Here is a 15,027-nt window from a genome sequence, read left to right as displayed (position 1 = left end):
AATCAGGGAACCAAGATGAGGGAATTAGAAGGATTGTCTAGGTGGATATTAAGAATTATATCAAGAATTATGTGAAGGAATAATGTGGAGGATAATGACAGTATTCCAAGAACTAAACTCTCCAAAAAACTTGTTTTGGAGGTTAAAGTGGGTGGAAGAGAATGAAAGCTGCCATTCTGCTTTTTTTCTCCTGTAAGTCTAAATCTGCCTTGAAATGTTAGAAGCACACTAGCAGGCTTTATTTCTTCTCTTTAACCAGGTCCTTTCTTTTCCCTACCCTGCTTCTCCAGGGGCAAGATGTCCCTCTCTCTGACCCTTAGCTTCCCCACCTCTTGGGTTTTGTGTGCTTGTTTTTTAACCTTCTTTTCTGGCACCACCTCTCCTAACTTTCCAACGCTCTGTCTCTTCTCTATACTTCTTCTGCCCATATCTCAAGAGTTACTAATGGGAGAGTGAATTTTAGGAAGATTAGACCAGAAAGAAGGTTAGGGCCAGAGTTAAGGAATATGAAAAGAAAATGGGGTTGACCTATCTAATTTGTATCATCTCCTAAAATCTATTCGACTCAACTATGCACTAAGCTCTTTCAGGCGTGGTCGTGGTGTATTTACATCTTGGACATGGTGTAAAGTTGCATGCCTGAAGCTCAATATCAAAGTATTACCTGAATAGATACAAAATGCTCTATGAAGAGTGCAAATGGGAAGAGTAAATTTGATTGCACATTCTGAAAATGCACCCAGGGCTTCTAAAATGGATACCTTCCTACAGAATGGCAGCAATAATGATGGCATCTACTGCAGTAACAACAAATGAAAAATCAGTTCCTTTCATGACTGAATTGAGCCTTTAGACTTTTGCCTACAGCACAATACTGCTTAATAATCAGTAAAACCTATTATTATCTACCTTACCCATGGTTTGCATAGCACGGAGCTTGCCAATTAGCATTTTTAAATGTTTAAGGTATAGACAGTGACCCTAATTGCAACAGTTTACTTTATAAGAAGACCTTTATAAGATCACCTTTATAAGAGGTGAGCCAATGACAGCTTATAAATATACTTCTCTAAACGCTAGGTATGGTGGGTTATAGAACTTTGCATGTGAAATAAAATATAGAAAAAACAAGATATATGTTTTAAATGTTTAAGGTATAGACAGTGACCCTAATTGCAAAAGTTTACTTTATAAGAAGACCTTTATAAGATCATCTTTATAAGAGGTGATCCAATGACATCTTATACATATACTTCTCTAAATGCTAGGTATGGTGGGTTATAGAACTTTGCATGTGAAATAAATTATAGAAAAAAACAAGATATATTTTTTAAATGTTATCTACCCTATAGCATGATTATAGCTGAAGTTTACTTTCCACTTCTCCTTGATCCCAAGACTTTAACTCAATTTGGTTAATTGACATTCTTTGCTATTAGCATTAAGACAAATTCGGGAATGAATAATGAGCTGATCTCTCACACAGCACTGAAAGTTTTTTTTTCCTAATCCTTTTCCAGTAGCCAGATATCTTCATTCCCATTGGAAATCTTCCTGAAAAATGCCTCCTGACATTAACGTTATTGCCTCTTTGTCATACACAGAAACTTTGTGACAACACTATTAGTTTGATCTTTAAACGGCAGAGTCTCTCGTCAGACTGAATACTGAAGCAGAATTAGGTCTGATCAATAGTTATTTAGTAGATCTGATGATCAGATATTGGTGGTGCTGTTTTAGTAGATGTGTAATACTCATGTTGGTACATACACATTTAGTGCCCCAGGACCTCTTTCCTAAGAGGCTGGAAAGCAAAGGATCTTTAAACACATTTTGGGAAAGCCATGCTGACGTTCAGTGGTAAGTTTCAATTCAAGTGCGGAAGTCCTGTTTGTTTGTTTTTTAATGAGCTTGTCTATGTCCTTGCTTCTGAAAATGTGATATGTAGACTGCCTGGGTATCATCTGGGATCCAGTTAGAGACACCCCACCCACACTAAATGGAACAGGCCCCACCCCAGATCTACTGAAACAGAACGTGCATTTGAACAGGGTCTCCAGGGGATTCATACGCACATTAGAAATTGAGAAGCTTTGATCTATGTGATTTCTTTAGTAGATGTAGAATAACGGAAGAGCAATATAGGGAAATCACACAATAAACATTCATAACATTCTTTCATTTATTCAACATGTAATTTTTGAGTATCTTATATAGGCCATTCCCTGTGCTAGGAGCTAAGGACACAGCTATGAATAATTCAGACTATACCACTGTATGTATGTTTCCAGGTACATAGATACTTTGCTATGGGCCCAGCACTGTACCAGCTAATATAGGACTGCCAGAGAAGTGTAATTCATTTTGCCCAATATTTATAAGCAACTAGTACACGAGTAAGTGCTGTAGGAACTACAAGGGTTTACGAAGGTGTAGGTGCTACCCTCAAGGAGTTTACATATAGTGGCAAGAAGGTTCCCAGCTCTTATAACCCAGTTAAGCCAGTAAGATGTATGTACACAAAATAGTTTGGGAATAATACAAATAATACATTGTATTATGTGAATTACAAACGGTATTGCAATTAGAAGAGGGAAAATGTTCTTCAAGTACTATTTAGATTAGGTTTCAGGATGAAACCTGGGATGGCTATTGAAAAATGCAAGGCAGGACTTCCCTGGTGATGCAGTGGTTAAGAATCCGCCTGCCAATGCAGGGGACACAGGTTCAAGCCCTGGTCCGGGAAGATCCCACATGCTGCGGAGCAACTAAGCTTATGTGCCACAACTACTGAGCCTGCACTCTACAGCCCACGTGCCTAGAGCCCGTGCTCCACAACAAGAGAAGCCACCGCAATGAAAAGCCTGAGCACCGCAACGAAGAGTAGCCCCCGCTCGCAGCAACTAGAGAAAACCCGCGTGCAGCAACGAAGACCCAATGCAGCCAAAAATATATTAATTAATTGATTTTTTAATAAAGAAAAATGCAAGGCATATTCATGGTAGTCTTTAGGAAGGAAGCATTTTCAAGAGGATAGTTTAACAAATGAAGGAAGAAAAATAAAGATTTAGAAATTTGGAAGCCATTGAGTTTCTTTATAAGAAAATATGCAGTTAGATACATTAGAAAATAAACTAGAAGAGAGACCTGTGTCCAAATTATAGTTTAAAAGAGCAACCCAATGGAATGTAAAAGGGCCAATAGCCCGGTCCTTTATAGGGGCTTTGAAGATGTCTGATCCACATCTCCAGGTGTAGTAAGGGCCAGTCTATTGGAAAGAGAGAGGTTTAGAGATCAGAAGACCTGGGGTTTCGCTTCTCAATACCTTGCCCAAGTTATCATGTGATAATGAACATCACAGTCCTCACTTCCTTTTCTGGTAAGAGAACAAATGATTTCATTTCTACCACTGTCTCAGCAAGCATATGATTATCCCCAGGCCATGTCCTTCACCCCTCCATGCCATCCCAAGAGAATTTCATACATCCAGCATGACTGCCTCTCATGGCTTGGAAATCGAGATGACACGTCTCTCTGGCATGGTTACTTATAAAGCCTCACAAAGTACCTACAACAACCATGAGTCCTGAATTTTCCAGGATAATTCTGCTTTCAAATATTCTGTCACAAAGTCTCCCTAAGTACATTTTTTGCTCAGTGTAATCAAGTGGGGAATAATTGAACTTTGAAACCAGATGGATGTGTTCAAATCATCAGATAATTTACCAATCCTCTCTGAAAACTTAATTTCCAGGTTGGAAAAATGAAGATAATATTTACTTTATAGAATTATTGTAAAGATTATGGATAATGTATGCAAAGCCTAGCACAGTACTACACAAGGAGTAAGCCCAAATAAAAGGTAGATTATGTAGCCATATATAGTTACATAAAATATATGCTTCATATATATGTATACATGTATATTTTTCCTCTTAACTACTTTATCTATGCTATAATTTTCCATTCGGTTGTGCTCAGTGCCCACTCACTTTCAATGAGTCCTCTGTTCACTTTTCCAAACCCTTTTCTTTACCCCTTTTCATTCTGTACAATCAGATCTGTCATGGAAAGGTCACACATGCCGTGAATGAAGGTAAAGAAGGCTATGTAGCAGTATCTTTCCTCCTCCCCTTACTCATTGCCATCTGTGCCCCCAAGAAAGAAACTAAGTCTAAGCATAACTAAATTAGCTTGATTTTTCTTTCTCTACTTCTCTTTTTTATGGGGCATGAGAATGAAATTATGTTTATAATAGGTGCTCTATAAATTAAATAGGTGAAGGACCAAAAAATAACACCATCTTCGTTTACTAATTCATAGAGCACAGTTGGTCTCCGACTGTGTGTCAGTCACTGTAATATGCATGAGGTGGCCAAAACAAAAAGTTATGCACCTTTGAAAGCTCACATTCCAGTGGGAGAGTCAGATAAATATAATACAATGTGATAAGATTTAAAAGGGAAATATATAATTAAGCTAATTGTAGCTGCTGTAACAAGAAAAAGTGCATAATTGTTCAAATATGATAAACATTTCTCATTCATATAAAATCTGAAATGGGTGACTGATCAGAGGGTGAATTTGCCTTGAAGAGATGGTTCAGGGGACCTGGCTCCTTCCTTCTCCTAGGCTACACCATCTCCTAGGTCTAGTAGTTACCAGCAGAAAGGAAAGGGGCACACACATCACTCTGCTCACATTCCGTTGGCTATAAGGCAGTCAAATGGCCATGCTTAACTGCAAGGGAAACTGGGAAATGTTGCCATGCTCTATGCTGGGGAAGAGGAGGAATCAGATGTGCTCATCAGCTGACCAGACTCTACCACAAGAGGTAAGTCCAGAATGCTGTTGGACCATGAGTTTCCGAAGTTGTGCAAAGCTTTTGAAGTCCTTGCCAGGAGTGGGAATAGAAGTAGGGTAGGGTGGGAAGTATCATAAGGTTACCTTTATTCAAAAAAGATATATTAAATACTTACATCTTGCCAGTCATTATATTATATATTAATCAGAATCAGCTTCTGCCTTTAGGGAATTTGTAGCCTAGGATCTTGAATCAGGAACCTCAGCAGCACTGGGGAAGTTACTGGAGACCCACGCCAAGTGAATCAGGGCTGATTCATATGTACATGAAGGTTTGAAAAGTACTGGTCTAGGACATTTAATAGGTACTCCTCTCAGAGAACATTGTTCTGAGTCCCAGAGATTTGAAAGAGCTTTAAATTCCACTAGGAGGAAAGCCTGTGTCGAGGCTGGTGGGCATGGGAAGGGCTGCTGGAGAGAAAGAAACTGATTGGAAGCCCAAGGTACATCACTATGGGTGGGCTAATGGGGGTTTCTGGACAGGGCATCAATACCCACCAGCTTCCACACAACCAACTCATCAATGTCCTCACGAAGATCTATCTTACATGTGTCTACACTCTTCTACATGATTACTTATGTGTCCCCAAACATAATATTGTAGCTAACCCTTCACACACCTGAAAGTTATAAGCACTGATGAATTAGAAGTGTTTTCTGTATACTGGCGGGGGGCGGGGGGAACAACCCTTCCACGCAAAGCAGTTACTCAGAAGTCCTGCCCTGAATGTTTTGTATCTGAATATAACATCAGAAACATAAATGCTGAATAAAACCTCATATTTTCTAATGTAGGCATGTGTATAGAATCTCTAACATGCTCTGACACAAATACATTTATAAATGTATTTAAAATCTGACAAATTTGGACTGGAATTCATGCCAGCTCTACTAGGTTAGGACTTATGACTTCATTTGCCTTGGAAGTGTGTTATATGTTTAACTACTTCACCACTATTCATTTTTTCTTCTAGACCCTCTCTCTTCTTCTCTCTTTTCTTCCCTTGCCTCCTCTTCCTTGCAGGAAAGCACTCTTGCTCTTTTGACATCTGGAACATATTCCTTGGTAAACAGAATGGCTGAAAAACTGAGATCTAAGCAGACAGTATAACCTGGAGTAAGAAGAGATGGCTTAGAATTTATAATCAGAAGCCTATTTCAGCTTCCTTCATAGGACTGTTGAAATTCTTTTCAGGGGTGTCTTGACTGCCTTGAAATTGAATGTCATTAAGGATTTTTTTGCCCTCTCTTGTTTCCTTGGCAACAGGTTGGTGAGGCAGCAGCTGAAATCCACTGTCTCCCTGGAGATACTGGTGTGGGCAATTTGCAAACCACTGGTAATGTCTGTGATGGATACTGAACTTGACAAAATCTTTTCATTCCAGTCCTGCTATATACACATAAAGAGATCAACCTAATAGGAGAATGGTTTTACAGTATAATTTTTCGCATGACTATCAGTGAGGAAAATATTCATCCTGCTTTTTAAAATAGCTTACCTTTGCACATAAAACTTAATACTGAGCTCTTGAAATGTAGAAGTTTCAGATAACTGTATACATCAATTCAGTGTCAGAGTAATATATTACAAGCAATTGTTCTGTGTTAATATAAAGTCTGAGAGAAAGGGGCAAGGGATCAGGGGTCAGGTTCCTCTCCTCTGGATTTATGTCAGGCATATGGTCCTCCTTGGGCAGCCACATCCAACAGGCACTCTCCATCCCTTGTCTGAAACAAATTATGCCTGTGATTTGCAGAGAAAGTGTGGACAGACTGTAAATGGATATCATCTGTCGGTGTTCTCCTCTAGAAGACAAGGGAAAGGGAGCAAGTAGAGGAGAAAGGTCAGCTGGGATGGGAGCACAGCTTAAGATGGCCAGAGGGACAGACAGAGATGGCTATTGAAGTTGCAGATGGATAAGGATGTAGGGATATATGTGGACCTACAACCAAAGAGAGAATGACCTAGATGCTGAAGGAGAATGAATGAAGGCTTTATGTAAACATGATAAACAGAGGGAGACCCAGTAAAAAGCCATACGATTAGTGCAACATGTGAGCAGAGAAGATGGATTTAGACAAGAGAAAAATGACAATTGAATTCAATTAAAAAGAAAAGTTTTGAATGGAATTGGTTTACTCTTTAAATAACTGAATCCTACCAACTGCTGAATTTATGTTGGGAATGGATCCAGAGAAAAAGAAAACCAGAAAGAGAAGGTGTTTAACCTGAAGATTAATGCAGAGGAAAAGAATGCTGAGAATATATAGAGAGTGTGGGGACTGGGTGCTCACTGAGAGACAGGTAGGTGAGATGATGTAAAGGAGAAATAGGAAAAGGAAAAGACGAAGTCAGGTGGACAAGAATACTGGTCATGAACTGTCAAAGGAAAGAAAATACCTAATATGGGCAACTAAACTGAAGAAAAATATACACTAAACATATAACAAACATATTTAGTAAACACGTACTAACTAGGTAATAGTTACTATGAAGCATGCTAAGAAGTATTATAAAAATTATAGACTTTTCATTGCATACATGAATATTCTAGGCTTCTGAATATTCTAGGTGATGAGTTCCTTTCGAAGTCTAGAAAACTGTGCAGGTAACTTGCTTTTTGTCCTCCCAGTGCTGGTAGTCCATTCAGAGCGTAAGGAATAAATGTCTTGGGAAAAGGCATGTCGTACAGTAGTGTTTTTAAAGAACATGCTCACTGGCCTGACCTTTTGCTCCCTCCAGTACAGCCAAATGAATCAACACCGTAGTTTTCCTTCATGCTAAGGCAGAGCACATAGTGTAGGAAAATGAAGTATAAAAAGAAAGAGCAGTCAGAGAATTCTCTTAACTGATGTGCTTAGTGGTTAATTATTGCACTGGCTTTAGAGTCGGGTAGCCTGTGCTACGTTGGAATCACTAATCCAGCTTTTAACAGCTGGATGACGTTGAAGGAGGTAATTCATTTTTCCAGGCTTCAGCATTTCTCTCTCTAAAATGTTGATCATAAAAATAATATCTACCTAAAAAGCCTATCTTGGATTAAATCAGAAAATGCGTGTAGAGCTTTTCACACAGTTTTTGACACATGAAGAAACCTTAGCTATTATTTTTTAGGACGGTCAACATACTTGACTAATCAAACTAACTGTGAAACCCAAATTCACTCTTAATTTTAACATCTGGATGGGGTAGCTATGTTGAAGTAAATATCTCATTTCCAATTCTTTATCTGATAGTACCTCTGATTCTACCTTTATATGCACAACTGGGCTTGCTAATGCATTCAAAATCAGTCAATTTATTAATATTAAAATATTAGATAATGATAGACAAATTATTTTTCTTCTATCTTCCTTTGGATATTTCCCTTCTAAAAACAGTATTTGAATTTACTTAATTCAGTGAATTTAAGTTATGCTAGATTTAGAGAAGCTCTATCTTTTAAATCAAATGATGACACATTATACAGATTCACTGATAATTTTCAAATCATTTTAAAATGCTGCCTCTGATATTCTTTCTCTTTTTTTCCTCTCTCTCTTTTTCTCTCTGTAATCTATATGGATATTTTTGAAATGAAAAAGGAATGGAATTAAATTCATCTTGGCCAAGTATCTTTTAATGTAGAGCAGAGGTCAACTACTTGATAAAATGGGGTAAAATGTTCTAGGTCATGCTGGCACCATCAGCAGCAGTAGAACATGAAGATAAAACAGGATGTTTGAACCAGGAGAGCAAAGCAGAGCCCATGGGAAAGTGAACAGACCAAAAAGCGGTGATGATTCTACAAGAGGATAGAAATGGACACAACCAACTGTTGGGTGATGAGGGAGACTGGCCTCTCCCTAACGGAAAGGAAGGAGCATAAGGATAGCTTGAGCATCAAGTGGATCAAAACCAGAAGTCCAGGCAGACAAGCAAGGCTAAGGAGCAGGCTCAGAAGTGGGTCAGGAAGCCTAGTAGACAAGGAGGAACATCAAGAATAAACCCAACAACCAGGGAACGATTTGTCTCTTGGTTCTGCTGTGGGTTCTGTTTCACCAATGAATTTCTTAGAGATTTTAGTTGGGGAAGAAATCCATCATGTGGGCAGTCTAGAACTGGTAAGTTCCAGGAGAGATGTCAGTCCCCTGACTGGAAAGAAGGAAAGAAGAGATCACAGCTCAAGACGGCGCCAACCCAAAACTTGTTTGATGAGTTAAATTCAGGTAAATCACCAAGATCAGATGGCATCCACCCAATGACTTCTAAGAAATTTGAAGCTGCAGCTTTGGAATGCATGTCTAAAATGGACAGGTTGTTTTTAGACGACATTGCTGTGAAGGGAATTTTTGTTCTTTTTTTCTCCAAGATTCTCTCTACTTCTGGGTAAAAATACCTCAAAATGTCCACTATATTTTCAAACTTGTATTTTTCTATCCAAGGGAAAGTCTCTGCGGGGAGAGGTACTTGGTAACCAGAATTGCAGGGAGGCAATATGGGCCATGTTCAGGTGGCTCTGAGGAGAGCACCCTGACTTAAGCTGCTGGGACACCCTGGGCCACAGCTAACAGGGACTGAGGGAAGCAGGGGTAAAGAGAAATTATAGGAGTGAATCAGGCACTGTGGGTACATGTTATAAAGCCTGGGAAACACATGACTACATAGTTAACCTTCCTCAGGGTTTACTTATTAATTCATAGACTTTATTTTCTTCCATTGACTTTACAGCTCAAATGGCTGGGTAAGCATGTCCTGTGTGGAAGGGACTCCATGATGGAAGTTGAAGGGAAGTAAAGGGTAGGACGTGGTCCCGAAGGCAAACCCCTGAGCCCTCAATTAATGGGAAATCATAGAGCAAAAAAGCTGCAAAGTGTTTGGTTTGGGGGGTGCCTGGAACAATTTAATCACCTGTGAATTTTTTTAATATTTTTACATATGTCAACTCTTTATTTAATCCTTTGAGTGGAGTTTAGTCCTTTGGGGCACTACATTAGACTTTAAATCTATTCAGCAAAATTTGTGTGTTTTGGCATTTTTATATTATGTTCAAGCTGAAAAATCAAGCCATATATATGTGTATATATATATATATATATTTCTAAACCTTAATAGAAGTAGAGTTGAGGGAGTTTTCTGTCTTATAAGAGGAAAGGAATTGCTCCTTTAGGGCGAACTGGTCCCTTGTTCTACAAAACCCACCTAAATAACCCTGCAGTTACAGAAATACAAAACAAGAATCTATGCATTTTTCTTTAAAAAAAATAAAGTGCAATGGAAGATAAACTTCTCTGTGAGAAACCAAGGGTTCAGCTTGGTGATGTGAATTATGATGTAGTTCTGGACAGAAAAATATTGCTTCAAATGAGGTTGCTTTGGGGCCAGGCTGGGATGGGAGTAAGGAGGATATTTATCTTCTCTATAGGGATTTAGGCTACATCGTGCCTATAAATTCTTGCTTATAGTGCTGGTAAATGTGTGTGTGTGTGTGTGTGTGTGTGTGTGTTTTCTTAGATCCTTCAGTCATTGAGCTGAGTCCTAGAAGCCTAAGAAGAACTACAGTTTGGATTTTCCCTTCCCACAGTAAAACCATTTCAAGAAGATAACTAATTATACCTAATCAGTGGAAATTCTATCTAGACTGTGCTCTTGATGACCTATATTTTGAATAATTTAAACTGACAAACAGAGTTACCAGTAACTCCACTACTAGGTATATATTGAAGAAAAATTAAAGCATATGGCCACATGAAATCTTGTATGTGAAGTTTCATAGCTGCATACTTCATAATAGCCCCAAAGTGGAAACAGTCAAGGTGTTCATCAGCTAATGAATGAATAAACAAAATGTGGTACAGCCATCCAGTGGAATCTAATTTGGCAAAAAAAGAGAATGAAGTTCTGATACATGCTACAACATGGATGAACCTTGAAAATATTATACTAAGTGAAATAAGCCAGCCACATAAGACCACATATTGTATGTTTTCATTTATGTGAAATGTCAAAAATGAGCAAATCTCTAGAGACAGAGTAGAGATAGTGGTTGCCAGGGAGTATGGGGGATGGGAGGGTTACTGTAATCTCACACATACTTGCAGGCTTAAGAAGCCCAATATTTATCACATGTGAGACGGTTACTCACAAAACACAAAAGTTTAAGACAGAGGCTTCCAAAATTAGCTTCCCATCATTTTCCATAAGAAGAAAACGTCTTGGATCTCTCATGATTATATCTCCCTCCAACATTCTGTATGACTGTTTACTTGCCATTCTCAAACACGAGTTTATGGGCTTCTTGAGGAAAAAAACTGTTGGATTTTTAGATTTTGAAACTTGGGAAGAAAATCCATTTAATAATCCAAATGGCTTCATGAGATGTAATGTTACATTCCTATACTTTATGCACTGATGGTGTGTCTGAGATGGAAGAAGCTTTAAGCTTCACATAGTTTTATTTTTCAGATGATGAGTCTGAGGCCAGAAAGTTGTAAAACTTGTCTTAGATCACAGAGACCAGTGCGAACCTGGATGAGAACCCGTTTCTCAACCTCTAGCTCAGGACTCCTCCACCATATTACAGGGCCTTTCCATGGCTGTTGAACAAATACATCTCACCCTGGCTGAAGAATCATTTTTAAGGGCCTACTTTTTAAATTCTTTCTTTCTTTTTTTTTTTGAAATATCAGTTTATTGGAGTGAGAATGATATTTGGTCTAAAATTAATCTTTGCTGGCCCAGCTGCTTTACCCAAAACTGTACTCCTTTGGTCTTTTCCTGGAAATTAACATTTTCTCTCTCTTCCCTCCCAACGCCCGTCTCTCCCTCCCAGAAAAAAGTAAAGCAAGTGATGGAAAACTTCTACACATACTTCAGCACTGCTAAGCCCTGAAGGAAAAAAAAAAAATAGAAGTAGATTTATAATGCAAGGTGGTGGTGTTAGCCAGAGCTTTCTATAGCGCTGTGGTAAAGGAGAACTTACATTGTGCAAAGTTTCAAATCCAAAGTGACAGGAAAGTTATTTTCCCCACTTTTCATGCTACTCCTCCAACCTACCATAGCAAATGTAGAAATTTCATTTTAAAAGTCTGATTTTTACCTTCTCCATCACCATGATTACCACTTTCCAGTCCCTTCTTAAGAAGACTCTTGACAGGGACCACCTTGACATCAGGCTGGGCAAAAAAAGGACCTCTCCTGGTCCCATAGTGGCTAGAAGGGCTCTCAGGTGATTCAGAGAGGGGAACCTAATGTACCATTCTTGACACTGACTCATTTAAGCATGTACTCCTTTGATAGCTGACATCTGCTCTAAGGATGTGTTAGATATTGAGCCGGGACACTGAACTAAGTTCTGATTAGCTCCTATTCATACTCTAGAGGCAGGAAGTGTACCTTGTATTTCTTAGTATTCCCTGCACCCATCTCCCAGTGCCCTGCGTAGACAAGGGTGCACAATGTAGCTGTGTTTGTGTGTTATGTGTGTGTGTTTAATTTATTGAGATATAATTCACATAGCATATGTACAATACAGTTTTGCTGAATAAATAAGTGTATTTAAAAGTTAGCGGTATTCTTTCAGGCAAGAACGTTTATTGAGCCCTCCACAAATCCTTATCCATTGGCTTGCTGATATGCTTAATGAGGAGTTTTATTTCTTTTCCTGAAGTTCTGATACCTATGAAAATACAAATGGGGGACTTCCCTGGCAGTCCAGTGGTTAAGAATCCATGCTTCCACTGCAGGGGGCACGGGTTCGAACCCCGGTTGGGGAAGATCCCCATAAGATCCCGCATGCCTTGTGGTGTGGCCAAAAATTAAAAAAAAGAAAAAAGAACATATAAATGTTTCCTAGACTAATAATAAAATTTAACAATAATAACAATAAAATTTAACCTTTAATGAATGCTTATCATGGACCCATGCTATGCTAAGCATTTTGTATGCCTCTTCTCATTTGCTCATCACAACATTGCTTTGAGCGAGGCACTATTATTATCGCCATTTTATAGCTGAGGAAACTGAGGCTCAGAGAGGTCACACAACTTGTCTAAAGTAAAAGATCTATAAGGGGAAGAACAGGGTTTGAATGAAGGTCTATAGACCCCAAAACCTCACTTGTTACACTGCATCAAGAACTTTCTAATTCTCTTCAAAATGGTCATTTATACTTTAGAAAAAAATAATGAAAAAAGTATTTAAGTATTTACAAAAACAAAAAACAAAAATAACCAACTTTCTTCAAAGTTGTGGATACGGATGTTCAAGTTAGACCAGAAGAGCAATTAACAAGGAAATATTTGTAAATTTGAAAAAAAGAAAAGACACTGGAGCCCAGTCAAACATTGGTGTTCTTCGTGGTTTTACTATGAACCAGTTGAGATTATGTAGACTCGAATACGATGGATTTTCTTTCACTGCCTCTCTCCAGAGTTTTAGGATACCTGACAAGACTCTGACGTGGTCATCTCCAAAGCATTTCTCTGACAGAGAGCCAGCAAATAAAATCCTTGCAGTTTCCATTAGAAATAGTTTTGATATAAGCATCATATAATATTGGAAGTTGAAAGGAACAGATGAAGTTGAAAGAAAAGGACTAATGGCCAATGTACTTTTAAGATTTTTGAAATATGTATCTATTATACATGTATGTAAATATCTAACATTTTCTATATAACATAGTATCTATTTCATATATGTATATTTATCTTACCTGTAATCACCAGGAGGCCTCTCAACAGCAGCATCAGTCGGATTCACCAGAGAATCCAGAGGCTTCACTTTGGAGACGGATGGACTTAGACAACCACATACGGAAAGAGAGCAACTGCTGCTCCAAACAGATGAAATGGTACCCTGAGTATTTTTCCAAAGAGAAAGAAAAGAAAAGATAAGGTATGGGGGTGGGAGCTAGAAGAGAATAAACACAGAGAGAGCACAAAGTTCAATGGACTCAATCTGGGCAGGGTTGGGGGAGGGGCCGGCAAGGAGATTCACGCCACCCACATTCCCAGTGGCATCAGTATCTGGAGAACTTTCAAAAATTTCAGACTCCTGGGCTCCACCCATGGCTCGATGAACTTGAGAAAGTCAAGTTGTTTCTTACTTGTGCATCATTGGGTCACCAGAGCACGTAGGAGCTTGGAGAAGCTGTTGAATTTTCAGAATATGAAAAAGAAGCTGCCTCATTATGTCGTGAAGGTGGTTACTCTACTTGCCGGAGACCCGCGCCTGCTACGATCTTGCTGTATAATGTGTGGAAAATGAGTGATTGTTTTTAACATCTTCATCTCTAAAACCAAAGTACATCATGCTCCCTCCTATGTCAAAGGAAAGGAAGATAAAGCAATTCGAGCACCTTGGTAAAAATAAAAATTACGGATACAATAGGAGCTTCACATTTTATTTAGGTAAACCAAACATATAAGCCATGCTTTGCCTACTTTCACTGGTTTCCAGACCTGTGTCCCAGATAGGAGGTGATATAGACTTGGGGTATCTCTTCTCATACAGTACTGCTTCTTAAGGTATCCGCAGGGTCCCTGACTCAGTTTTTGCTGTATGGGGGGGGTTGGTTGTTAAAAAAACAGATTCTCAGGCCCCACTCTACACCTATAGAATCATAATAATCTCTGAGCTGTGAGGTCTGGGTATCTGGTTTTTAATAAGCTCCCCAGGAGATTTTTATGCACAATGACGTTTAAGAACTATTGCTCCGAACTGTAAGTCCTCTGGAACAGGAATGGAAATACATTCATCGTTGTAGCCTTTTCAGTGTATTGAATATAATAGGTGGCCAAATTAACATCTGTTGAGTAAATGAAGACATGAATAAAGAAATTATTTCATCCTTGATCCTTCTAGTAGCATGTTTTTATAATCAGAGGCCTTGGTAGACTGTGTGTAGGGGCGGTAAGGCAAGCTTTAAGCTCTACCTCCTGATGAGGAGGGAGCTTTAAATACAAAAAATGCCCCTTTCAAACTGATCCAGGAAGACTTTTAAGAAAAGCCTCTAGGGAGCTAATTAAAGAGTCAGAGGCAAACAGGCTGCTGAATTAGGTCTTTGGTAAGCCACTGAACTCAAGGAGGAAAATCGTAGACCAGGAATAACCACGAAAAACCCTGAGGCTGGGGAGATATGCACTGATAGCAAAAGGTCAGAGGACAGATCATGAGAAGTAAAC

General features: G+C 38.9%; 1 long non-coding RNA gene across 1 annotated transcript in view; it reads left to right on the top strand.

Annotated features, from left to right (window-relative positions):
• LOC137225194 (uncharacterized) overlaps positions 1–14,634 on the top strand; it is a 390,177-nt gene extending 375,543 nt beyond the window's left edge. The window contains exon 6 of the long non-coding RNA XR_010943731.1: positions 13,570–14,634. This is a non-coding gene — a long non-coding RNA (uncharacterized lncRNA). The remainder of the gene's footprint in view (positions 1–13,569) is intronic.
• The last annotated feature ends 393 nt before the right edge of the window (positions 14,635–15,027 follow it).

The sequence above is a fragment of the Pseudorca crassidens genome, chromosome 5 (genome assembly GCF_039906515.1).
Source record: "Pseudorca crassidens isolate mPseCra1 chromosome 5, mPseCra1.hap1, whole genome shotgun sequence".
In the NCBI taxonomy this organism is placed as follows: domain Eukaryota; kingdom Metazoa; phylum Chordata; class Mammalia; order Artiodactyla; family Delphinidae; genus Pseudorca; species Pseudorca crassidens.
Note: the sequence above shows the minus strand (reverse complement) of the source record. Positions and strands in the feature narration are given on the sequence as shown.